This window comes from Babylonia areolata, chromosome 1 (genome assembly GCF_041734735.1).
Source record: "Babylonia areolata isolate BAREFJ2019XMU chromosome 1, ASM4173473v1, whole genome shotgun sequence".
NCBI lineage: Eukaryota > Metazoa > Mollusca > Gastropoda > Neogastropoda > Buccinidae > Babylonia > Babylonia areolata.
Genome location: NC_134876.1, coordinates 74,821,718 through 74,834,217, shown reverse-complemented (window position 1 = coordinate 74,834,217; position 12,500 = coordinate 74,821,718). Strand labels below are relative to the sequence as shown.

General features: G+C 41.0%; 1 protein-coding gene across 1 annotated transcript in view; it reads left to right on the top strand.

Moving 5' to 3' along the window:
- The first annotated feature begins 3,988 nt into the window (after positions 1 to 3,988).
- LOC143293557 (cephalotocin receptor 1-like) overlaps positions 3,989 to 12,500 on the top strand; it is a 143,590-nt gene continuing 135,078 nt past the window's right edge. The window contains exons 1-2 of the mRNA XM_076604513.1: positions 3,989 to 4,264; positions 5,528 to 5,593. The gene's annotated coding sequence lies outside the window, so the exon portion shown is untranslated. The remainder of the gene's footprint in view (positions 4,265 to 5,527; positions 5,594 to 12,500) is intronic.

The window sequence follows — 12,500 nt, the reverse complement described above, 5'->3', positions numbered from 1 at the left end:
CTTTGATTGCGCGTGCAGTGTTCGAAGAAGCAATGACAGACGATGTATAGCCCATTTTCCAGATCCATGCTCTGAAATTGAAAAAAAAAGACAACAGAAAAATGAGGAGCTTATAGAGCTTTAAGCCCCCCCCCCCCCCCCCTCCCACACACAGACACACACACACAGACACACGCACATAGAGACACACACACACACACACACACAAATTTAGGGTGTAGAAGCAGAGCAGTGTGCTGTCCAGTGGAAGCACAAATCTGGTTAGTCTGTCAGATATCACACACACACACACACACACACACACACACACACGCACACACACACACACACACACACACACACACACACACACACACACACACACACACACACACACACACGAACACACACATACACACGCGCGCACGCGCGCGCGCGCAGAAGCGTGCACAGTCCACTCAGATGGAAACTAATTTGTTGACAACGCGCGCGCGGGCGTGTGTATGTGTGTGTGTGTGTGTGTGTGTGTGTGTGTGTGTGTGTGTGTGTGTGTGTGTGTCCATGCGTGTGTGTGTGTGTGTGTTTACATATGCATGTATGTATGTACATGTTTGCCGGTGCGTGTATGTGCTTGTCGGCGTGTGTGTGTGTATGTGTGTGTGTGTGTGTGTGTTTGTGCGTGCATGCGTGCGCGCGTGTGTATGTGCGCACGCGCGCGCGCGTGTGTGTGTGTCCGACCGTGGACATGGATTTTTTTGCAGTCGACCAGTCCAGTGTTTACACAGGTCAGTCCAGAGACGGGCGGAAAAACAATCCTCAGTTCTGTGACAACATCTAAGTATTTTTGTTTCATTTGTATGATCACTTAGGCCTTTGACCGTGTGTTTGTCTTATATAAGACTTTTCACTTCTTTTCCTCTTCGTTATTGTCGGTCTTCCGTGCCATAGTACGTCAACAGTTGTGTAACAGTGGTCAAAAGTGGAAAAAAAACCCACAAAAACAATGGTCAACAGTGATCAACAGTGGTGAAATAGTCGTCAACAGTGGTGTAACAGTGGTCAAAAGTGGAAGAAAAACAGTGATCAACAGTGGTGAAATAGTCGTCAACGTTGGTGAAAGGAGTAAACATATTGTTTCCCTTGCGAGTGTAGCGTTAATGCAAGTGTGCCAAGTACACGCGAGTTAGTTAGTGTTCAAGTCTTATCTAAGGAAAGCTTCTTTCTTATTTACGTTGTATGTGGAACATGCATCAGTACGATGATAAATGTACGTCGAAATCACAGATTACTGGAACAAAAGCTACATGTAACGGAAAGCTTAGATAAATAGCATTTGCGTCAATATTACTGAAGGAATCATCACATACGGACTATATACAACCTGTAAATAATGATGATGAGCCAGCTGAATTATACGCACACCTTTCTCCATAATACCGGCCGTATCAACAAAATTAATTCGATCATATGTTTATTCAATTATGTATCTCATCTTTAGAATTGCTTCCTAATTTTCTGGGTTTTTTTTTCCCTGTGTGCATGTATATGATTTGGTTCTCCATCAAAGTGGACTGTTTTGCTAGGATGTTCCCTGGGACAACACTGTTTTTATTACGTTTTTAGCGAAAGGTAAGTGTTAATTTCCTGAGGCAATTTTTTTTTTCCTAGGACAAAAATCCACGGGGTGTATTTTTTCCAAGGCAAAAAAAAAAAAATGGAAGTGCTTTTTTTCCGGAGTCTTCTTTTTTTTTGTCCTCCTACACCAGCTCTACCCTTACCCCTGGGCCCTGAAGGAAGTACGTGATCTTACCAAACAGCCAGGGGGCAGAAATATTCCCCACATTTCTTTGTTTTCTAAAGAATTTGCTTTTGCGTGACATTCTTCGATCCACATCTAGGATAGCTCTCTCTCTCTCTCTCTCTCTCTCTCTCTCTCTCTGTGTGTGTGTGTGTGTGTGTGTGTGTGTCTGTGTCTGTGTCTGTGTCTGTATGTCTGTCAGTGTGTGGGTGTGTGTATGTGTCTATATGTCTGCCGGTGTGTCTGTCAGTCGATGTGAGTGTGTCTGTATGTGTGTGCATGCGTGTGTGGATTTCAAGTCTTCATCCAAATAATTGTTTGTCGACTTATGTCTTCTGTTCTTCGACAAGGAATATTCGATATATATATATATATATATATATATATATATATATATACACAATAACGACTTCTTAATGTCTAGAATATTCTAACATGTTCGCTTGATCAGGTCCTTCGGCGATTGAGTTTATTTTACTTCTTGGCTTTCTAATCCTTTAGGTCTTCCCGTTATCTTATTTTATCGTGTTTGCCTACCCCCCCCCCCCCCCCCCCTCGAGAAACGGAGAAATACGAGAAGAACAACAACAACAACTACAAAATACCCGCTCTTTTTTTTTTTTTATATAATATATATCATCATTCATTGCAAGCAAGTACATCGGTCTGTATATGTCGACAGACATACATGCATGTGCATCCATGTATCATGTAAACATGAAAGGACAATATTCAGAGGTAAAAGAAAAAAAAAAAACACCCAACCGAAATATTCATTTGACTATTTGTTATTCCTCACTGCACCGTCGATGTGTTTAAACACAGTTTCTAAGCCATCAGTGACATTGATAATCCAGCCACATATGATTTGAAGACGCCAGAAAGTCTCGTGAATCTATCATCCAGCAGAACAAAAACGAAAGGCGGAAATATATCTTAGATACGACTTGTTCTAAACAAAGCAGACGACGACGACGACGACGACGAGGACGAAGAAGAAGAAGAAGAAGAAGAAGATGATGATGATGATGATGATGATGATGATGATGATGATGAAGAAAAAGAAGAGGCCGTGTTTTGATTTACAGTGCAAGATTGGCAGCAAGCGTGTATTAAATGTTTAAATCTCCATATAATTCTGCTACCTATTCAATGTTTAAATCTTCATATAATCTTGCCACCTATTCGTCAGAATAAGCGGCATCGCGTAAATCGTTGATTGCAGACTGATAGAAAAGAAAGAGGGTGCGCGCACACACACACACACACACACACACACACACACACACACACACACACACACACACACACACACAGACAGACAGAGACAGAGAGGCACAGAGAGACACAAAGAGACAGTCTCTTGGAAGTGTTAAAGATGAAGTGTCAGAAAGGAACAAACCACACAATCGCACACACACACACATTCATTCACAGACACAGACAGACAGACAGACAGACAGACAGACAGACACACACACACACACACACACACACACACACACACACACCACAAAACCAGAAAAAAACCAGACATCAATAAAAGAGAGGAAAGTACAAGCGATGAATTTCTTGCTGATTATTGTGAACAACAGATCCTGACGGCTGAACAGTACAGTGACAGCCAAGTTTTACCAGGAAAAAAAAGCACTCTTTTACATATTAATCGCAAATAATGAAATCTCGAATTGTGGTCTGCCTATCACTAAAACTTTGTTTAACACATTTTTCTACCCATGTCAGTCTGAAGATGGGATGTGTTTCGTAAACTTGAAATACGTTGGTGCAAAATTAACCCTATCTGCTCTTATTTTTGTTTTATTTTATTTTGGGATGGTGTTTTTTTTTTAGGGCAAAGTAAGGCAGGGAGGGGGGAATGGGAGGGAGAGGGGGGGAGAAGTGGTGGTAGAGTCAGACTACATTTTTTTCCACAAACGAGTATAAGCATCAACTATTCACTTTGACACACACACACACACACACACACACACACACACACACACACACGTGCGCGCGCGCGCGCGTGCTACGCACTTACATTCTGTTAGCGATCCTGGCAGTTCAGGTAGTTGTTGTGACTGTGCAGTCAGTGGGCTGGAATTCCACAGAAGTTTTCGCACTGTGCAGAATACACCGCCTGCACGTACAGCGATTGCCGCGTCACTCTCCCCACAGTGAGAGGAAGCGGTGTGGGTTGCTTGTCGTGGTTGGTGTTGTTGGTTATTATTATTATTTTTTTTTTTTATATGTGTGTGTGTGTGTTTCTTTTAGAGTGTTGGCAGGGCGAAATTTCAAACCCGCCTGGTGCAAGACTTTTGTGACTTTGTGCCGGTGAACGAAAAGTTGTTGGGATGGTTCTATTTTTTTTTCTTCTCAGCTTGTTGAAAGGAGGTCGTGAGAAACATGAAGATAAAAAGCCAGTTGTCTGCAGTTTACGTTGACACTGTGCAGTACCATCCATTAACATCGTTTGGCAGCGGAGAAAAGGTGAGAATGTTTCTAGCATTCATCCGTGTGTGTGTGTGTGTGTGTGTGTGTGTGTGTGTGTGTGTGTGTGTGTGTGTGTTGAAGTATCCAGTTGCCTTGGTTGTGAATATATAAGTATCAAGAGAATGTGAAATAGGATGGTCAATGTAGTGAATCATATGCAGCGGTAAAAAAGAAAAAGAATGAATTAAAACTCTTGAAACATCCGCATGGAAATTGACGACGGAAATCGCGGGTCACTAACTTCGTATTAGGATGTGGGGGAGTGGGGGTGGGGGGGTTAGGTGATAAAGCGGAGAAAAGAAAAGCGTTCAGTCTGTACTTATTGTATTGAACTGATACAGACGAAGAGTCTCAGAAGATTAAAAAAAAACAAATCAAGATAATGTCCAATCTTAGCATCCTAAATTATTGCGCCTATTGGAAATTAACAAATAATGAGGCCAGGAGATGAAATGATTAACAAATAGTAAAGAGTGGTAACTCTCTCCACCAGACAAGGTACACAACCTCAAGTCAGTGATGCTTACGCTACCGACTCAGCTAGCACACAGGTAAATAAAAGGTACATTGGAACAAACCCAGACACTTCCTCGAAAAAGGAAGCGCCGGGCCTGTCCTTATACCAATCTTTGCTGCGTGCACATGTCAAGTGATTGGTATAAGGACAGGCCCGGTGTTTCCCTTTTCGAGGAAGTGCCTGGGTTTGTTCCAATGTACCTTCTATTTACCTGTGTGCTGGCTGAGTCGGTAGCGTAAACATCACTGACTTGAGGTTGTGTGGTGCAGAGTTACCACTCTTTACTATTTGTTAATTATTGCCCCTATTGCTTACATTTCCATGGTGTGTGGGGCGAAAAACGGAAAAAGCAAGATGATGGCAAGTTAGTTTTGTGACAGAATCTGCATCAAAACTGAGTAAGATAACATACAAAATAAGAATCGAAATCCACCTAAGATTTTTTTTCTTTTTTTCTTCTTTTTTTATTTTATTTTTTAAATTTTTGCCTGAAGAAGAGCTTGTGGCTCGATACGTCGCCTCTTTTATCCCAAGTAAGTCGACTTTTACCAAGATTTTTTTTTAGTCCACCTAAAATGGGTTACAACATCTACTAATGGTAAATCATTTCATACATGCACAATAGGATGCAAAACTTCGACTTTACCACAAATGAATTTATCGATCAGTGAGTGAGGAAGGAAAAAAGGACTTAGCTTCCTCCATCACCACTACCACCTCCACCATCATCCGCTCTTTTTCAGGACGTGAGCACCAAATGGAGGGTTGAGAGGGACGGCAAAAACAAACACTAACACCCGACGAACAGGGTGAGTAATATGTGTGTGTGTGTGTGTGTGTGTGTGTGTGTGTGTGTATCACGTGCTATTGTTGGATGCCCAGAAACCAGCAACAATATTGAACTGGAAGGAAACGTGCTTTGTTTTGTTTTTTTGTTTTCTTTTTTTTTTCTTTCATTTGAGTTTTCTCAGGGAATTGCGGTGGGTTTGATGAGAGCTTTTTAATTCAACTTACTGTGTCTCTGGCTACAGCACACGAGAGAGAGAGAGAGAGAGAGAGAGAGAGAGAGAGATCTAACTGTGAAGGCCATCGGCCCATACACAAAAGGGGTGGGGGGATACCATGGGAGAGTTCAACATGCAGAAAGAGTACATATTTCGCTTGTCCAGACAAAGCAGCCTGAGAGAGAGAGAGAGAGAGAGAGAGAGAGCATACTGAAAGCGTGTCTGTGCTGCCAGAGAGAGAGAGAGAGAGAGAGAGAGAGAGAGAGAGAGCATACTAAAAGCGTGTCTGTGCTGCCATAGAGAGAGAGAGAGAGAGAGAGAGAGAGAGAGAGAGAGAGAGCATACTAAAAGCGTGTCTGTGCTGCCAGAGAGAGAGAGAGAAAGAGAGACAGAGAGAGAGAGACAGCATACTGAAAGCGTGTCTGTGCTGCCAGAGAGAGAGAGAGAGAGAGAGAGAGAGAGACAGAGACAGAGAGAGAGAGACAGCATACTGAAAGCGTGTCTGTGCTGCCATAGAGAGAGAGAGAGCGAGAAAGAGAGAGAGAGAGAGAGAGAGAGAGAGCATACTAAAAGCGTGTCTGTGCTGCCAGAGAGAGAGAGAGAGAGAGAGACAGAGACAGAGAGAGAGAGACAGCATACTGAAAGCGTGTCTGTGCTGCCATAGAGAGAGAGAGAGCGAGAAAGAGAGAGAGAGAGAGAGAGAGAGAGAGCATACTAAAAGCGTGTCTGTGCTGCCATAGAGAGAGAGAGAGAGAGAGAGAGAGAGAGAGAGAGCATACTAAAAGCGTGTCTGTGCTGCCATAGAGAGAGAGAGAGAGAGAGAGAGAGAGCATACTAAAAGCGTGTCTGTGCTGCCAGAGAGAGAGAGAGAGAGAGAGAGAGAGAGAGAGAGAGAGAGAGAGCATACTAAAAGCGTGTCTGTGCTGCCATTGTGATTCGCAGGTTTGGCTGCTGTGTACTTCCACTTTCTGTACACTGCAGTGGGCTTGCGCCAAACAGCCCTATGATTTCAATCCGTTATTACAGAATAATATTGTGTTGTGGTGTACCACGTAAGATGTTAAACTGCATAATATCTATCAATCAGTTGAATGTTTTTCTGTTGTTTGCCAGTTATATTTATTTGTTTGTTTGTTCCTTCATTTATTTATCTATTCATTTAACTGTTTTTACCTATATACTTGCATCAAACTGCGCTGGATTTTGATTTTCATCATAGTGCAACATAGCGATGATATGATCCGTATTGCATTGAGGCCGGGGAAGATGTTATCTCCCCTTAATCCTGTATGTACAGGGCTGTTTATAACCAGAGCAGTTCTGATGAACAGACAAGGTCAGCCAAGTAGTTTCACCCAATCATTATGAACCCAGAACTTAATTATTTTCACACAGCGGGAAGACATTCTGATAATGGAAACAATAATTGACGTTGCGGGCACTTTTTAATGGATGATAATCCCGAACCATTACATATATTCTGTATGTGAAAGGAAGCTAAAATGGACGATCTCTGACATTGTTAGTTAAGAAGAAAAAGGAAGGCCACACATAATTATTCATTTTGTTTTGTCCGGTTCATTGTTTCACATTTCCCCATACACTCACACTTGTGAGTAATTAATAATCATTCTGTTTTCTTTGATTGTAATTATATATGAGACATATGCGTGTCCTTACAGAGCTGAGTAACCGGTTGATGTTTGATAGAATCTAATTAAAAAAAACAACAACAAACAAACAAACAAAAAAAACACCCTCCCCTCCCCCCAAAAAACAAACAAACAAAAAACAACAACCCCAAAACAAAAACAAAACCAACAACATCAACAAAACCAACAACAAAGGCACAACCCTAACCAACAGGGCATTCAAATTTGCTGAGCCCTTTGATGAGACACGTCCGTTGGTTTAAACTACAAAGCAATGAAGTTTGTTTGACAACTAATGTGCTGCTGGTCTGCCCTTTCATGCTGCAGCTATGATGATGCAGCGGCGAATAATGTAAAAGCATGAGCCATGTAAGTCTGGAATTATATATATATATATATATATATATATATATATATATATATATATATATATATATATATATATATCTGTGTGTGTGTGTGTGTGTGTGTGTGTGTGTGTAATTATATAAGAATTTTGGTAATCCAATTTTCATGCAACTTTTCATGAGATAATTTTATTGGTTGATTGCCTCATAACTGGAAAGTATGCTTTGAGAGTTATTAGTGTTCTTTTGTTTTCTGCCATCCACGTTTCATGTACTCTGGAAGTTCTGGAATGAAATGGTAGACACATCTGCCATTCGTCTTTGGAGAGTTTTGACGGTCGAGGCAGAATGTCTGTCATGAAATCAGATTGAAGACCTGTTCAACTGTGCCACGATTTTAGGCTGGGCCTCGCTTCATGAACTGAAATTCTGAAATTTTTTTTAACCCAAATTACGAATATTCAGTCCAACAGAACAGAATTTCATTTTGACGCATGCAGGTTTCCATATACAACTTTAAAATCGACAAGCATTTTGAAAACAACCCCTGTGAAATTAATAGAATTTCCATTGCGTGATCAACTGTTTTAAGTAAGATTATCTGTTGACAGCACGCATAATTATATACAAGATTTAAACATGCCGTACAGAACCGTTATGAATATGTCATACGAAAAGTGTTTTTAATTAAAAAAATTTTTTTTTTACATACTTCTCATTTGTGAAAACAGAAGGTAGAAGACTGAAGCTTTGTTTGAAACAAGTTAGAAAATTGTGCTCCCAGCAGTTAACCCTTTCACCGCCAGTCAATTTAGAGTACAAAATTCCCTTGTGGTATAAACACAGAAAAGACTGGCTAAGAACAGCTAGGGATTCCCCCTGCGATGTGTAGAAGATATGTCCTGTACTACCACCGAACATTATGAGTGGTAGGTTCATGGATAACAGACCAATGAATGATCACCTTTCAGTGACATGGGTCCTCTACCACGCCTGTGCATGAATGCGAGCTTGGTGGTGAAAGGGTTAAGAGATGGCAGCTTTCCTGACAAGACGTCTCGATCTCCCCCTATTATGGGCTTCAATTCTTTTGTTTTGTTTTTTCTTCTTATTCCTCTCTTTCTTTGCTTCACTCTTCCTTTATTTCTTGGTTCCTTTTTTTTTGTATTTTTCATTCTTTTTTTTTATTCTGTGGTTTTATATTGTTCTCTCTTTTTTTTCTTTCTTTTATAACCATTTTGATATTTCTTCATGTCTTTATTTGTCTCTGTCTTTTTGTTTCCTTTTCTTTTTCGTTCGTTCTTTTATTCATTTCGTGTTCTTAGAGAAAAGGAGCATGGGTCAATTGACCCATCTGTGCAATTTTCTATGGGTTAATTTCAAGCTGTGTGGCTCAGTGCTTGTTTATTTCAAACACGTTGTTATTTACCAAGTAATTGAATATTGACATGATGTGTTTTTTTTGTGCGCGCGCACGTGTTTGTCTGTGCGTGCGTGCGTGTGTATGTGTGTGCATGTCCGTGCGCACGTGTGTGTGTGTGTAGGCCTATGTCAGAGAGAGAGAGAGAGAGAGACAGAAAGAGCGATGGTGCGTGGGGGAGAGAGGCGGGGGGGATGGGGGGACGGAACAAAACGAAAAGGCTTATTTGACGAGGGTGGTACACTATAAAAAAAACAACACTATATTTCACATACAATCATACTCAATCACACACACACACACACACACACACACACACACACACACACACACACACACACACACACACACACACACACACACACACACACACATTCACAGAGTTATCGCGTGTCATTCACGGGGATAAGTGCCAAGATATCATTTTACCTCTTCTCGTAAGATCATGGCTTGCTTTTCACACACACACACACACACACACACACACACACACACACACACACACACACACACACACACACACACACACACACACACACACACACACACACACACACATTAATGAATTTCGCAGGTTGTAATGGCAAGAACGTGAACATGAGAACCAATCAGACTGCAAATTGCCTGTTGCGATTGCCTGTGCCAGATTAATTTCTCGTGATATAAGCGTTGCCTCCCTTTGATATATGTAAGCAGATAGGTCCACATCGTAAAGGCAAGTGTGCCAGATCTTGTCCTCAGTCTGGTGGTTCATTTTCCAAAGGCACAGAGCCAAAGGCGCTTCGCACAGTTCTACAGTGAAGTTTTCAATCATTCATTCTCTTATTTATTCTTTCCTTCGATCTTTGCATCTCACTCTTTCTCTCTCTGTGTGTATATATATATATATGTACATACACACACACACACACACACACACACACACACACACACACACACACACATACATACACACACACACACACACGCACACATGTATATATATATATACATGTGTGCGTGTGTGTGTGTGTGTGTGTGTGTGTGTGTGTGTGTGTACATATACACACACACACACACACACACACACACACACATACATACACACACACACACACGCACACATGTATATATATATACATGTGTGCGTGTGTGTGTGTGTGTGTGTGTGTGTGTGTGTGTGTGTGTGTTTGCACACGTTTCTTTTTCTTCTTCTTCGTTCATGGGCTGCGACTCCCATGTACACCCCTTTATGTAATATGGATCCATGCTACATGTACAGGAATGGGCTTTTACGTGTATTACGGTTTTTACGCATCTATTATATGTCTTCGTGTGGCGGGAGGGATGTTTCTGTTTGTTTTCATTCGTTCATTTATTAATTCATTCTGTCATTTTTTTTTTAGTTCTTCCTTCTGTTCTTCCCTCGTGTGTTCATTTCTTATCTTTTATTTCCTTTCTTTCACTTTTCTTTCTTCGTTCTTCCCCCCCCCCCCCCCCCCCCATTCTTTCATTCTTTCTTTTCCATATCCGAGTGTCATTTGCACTTTCCTTGCAGCTTTCCTCCTTGTTAATGTCAGAGTTTCTATTAAGGTCTCTATCATATGAGAGAACAGTATGTCCCTGAAAAACTGGAACTGCAAAGAAAAAAAAAAGAAAAGAAAAAAGAAAAGAAAAGGCGGGGAGGGGGAGGGATTGAAGGAACGGTTCTGAAGTAGTCAATCGAGGAATTCAGGACAAATTCCAGACGCTGGGGATTGGAGTCTTGATCACGGGATCTGCTGTCATTCCCAGTAGACTTTTTTTTTTTTTTTTAATGCTTCAGTGCTGTTGTAGTTGTACAATCGTTTCACGTAGCATTTATATTTGTCTCACTTTACCCCAGAGAGACGTACAGGCAAAGAGAGAGAGAGAGAGAGAGAGAGAGAGGGGGGGACGGGAGGGGTGAGAAAAAAGAGTTTGACTTCGTTCTGAGTTGTTTTTTTTTCAAGTCCCACGTTGTGAAATGAATGTCTCGCTTGGGAACAGGGAAGAAGTTGAAAAAAACAACAACCCCAAACCCCCCAAAACAAAAACAACAACAAAAAACAAACAACCAAACAAACAAAAAAACAACAACACCAATATTGCACACATTTTTAGAACAGTTTTGGTAAAAGTAGGTATGGCTGGATAAATGTTTGTTTCACTACAAACACATCTTGTGCATTATTACACTTTCTTAAAAAGAAAGAGCACATAGTTTTAGTCCGCACAACAAATTCACACAAATATCTATCTGACTGCATGTTGTATGTCTGAATTATATTAGTAGGTATTAACAGTTCATAACTGAGACAAAACTGAACAGTTTTGGGAAACAAAGCATGGAAGTGAAGACACACGCATTGGTGCTTTCACAAAACCTTGAGTATACCCATGTGTAAGGCTTTCTGAATTAAAACAAAAATAAAACAAATATCTCGGTTCTTGAGGGATGCTAACGTGCAATGCGTTAGATTTTGATATTTTTTGCTTTCGCTCATGTATAAACTGTTTTATAGGGGCTGGTGTTTTTTTGTTTGTTTGTTCGTTTGGTGTTGTTTTTTTGTGTTTATACTTTTATAATTCCTCTATTCTTGTGTACAGGCGACAGAGTGTTTACAGCATGAGTGGCAGGTATGTCGAACAGCTGTAACGCCTGTCGCAAGGTTTTTCTCCAGTCTGTCCAGTGAAGTGAGCTTGAGTCAACAAGGGGGCACAACTGGAAAACGGGAATGTCAGAGAGACACGCCGATGTTTGCTGAGCAGAATGGATGAGAGTAAAAGCCAAAGAGGGTTATCTTTCTCTTTTCAAAACAGCCTTGAGGCGTAGACGAAATACAGGCTGGATTTCGAGTTTCCCAAATTGCCCAAAGAAGACGTTTATTTCCTTGGCAGCAAACGGTCGTTTGTATGAATCTCCAATACGCTGTTACAAAACAATCCAATTTTATTTTTGTCCAGTCTATACCACACACACACACACACACACACACACACATATTCATCTATATCTATATATATCTACACACACACACACACACACACACACACACACACACACACACACACACACACACACAGACACACACACACACACACACACATCATCATCATCATCATTTATTTATATATGAATGTGTGTGTGTGTGTGTGTGTGTGTGTGTGTGTGTGTGTGTGTGTGTGTGTGTGTGTGTGTGTGTGTGTGTGTGTGTGTGATGAATTTTTGTTTAATGTTCTGTCACGCATACTGGTGATCGTAGACATTTTGTTGGAGTGTTGATTTTTACCTT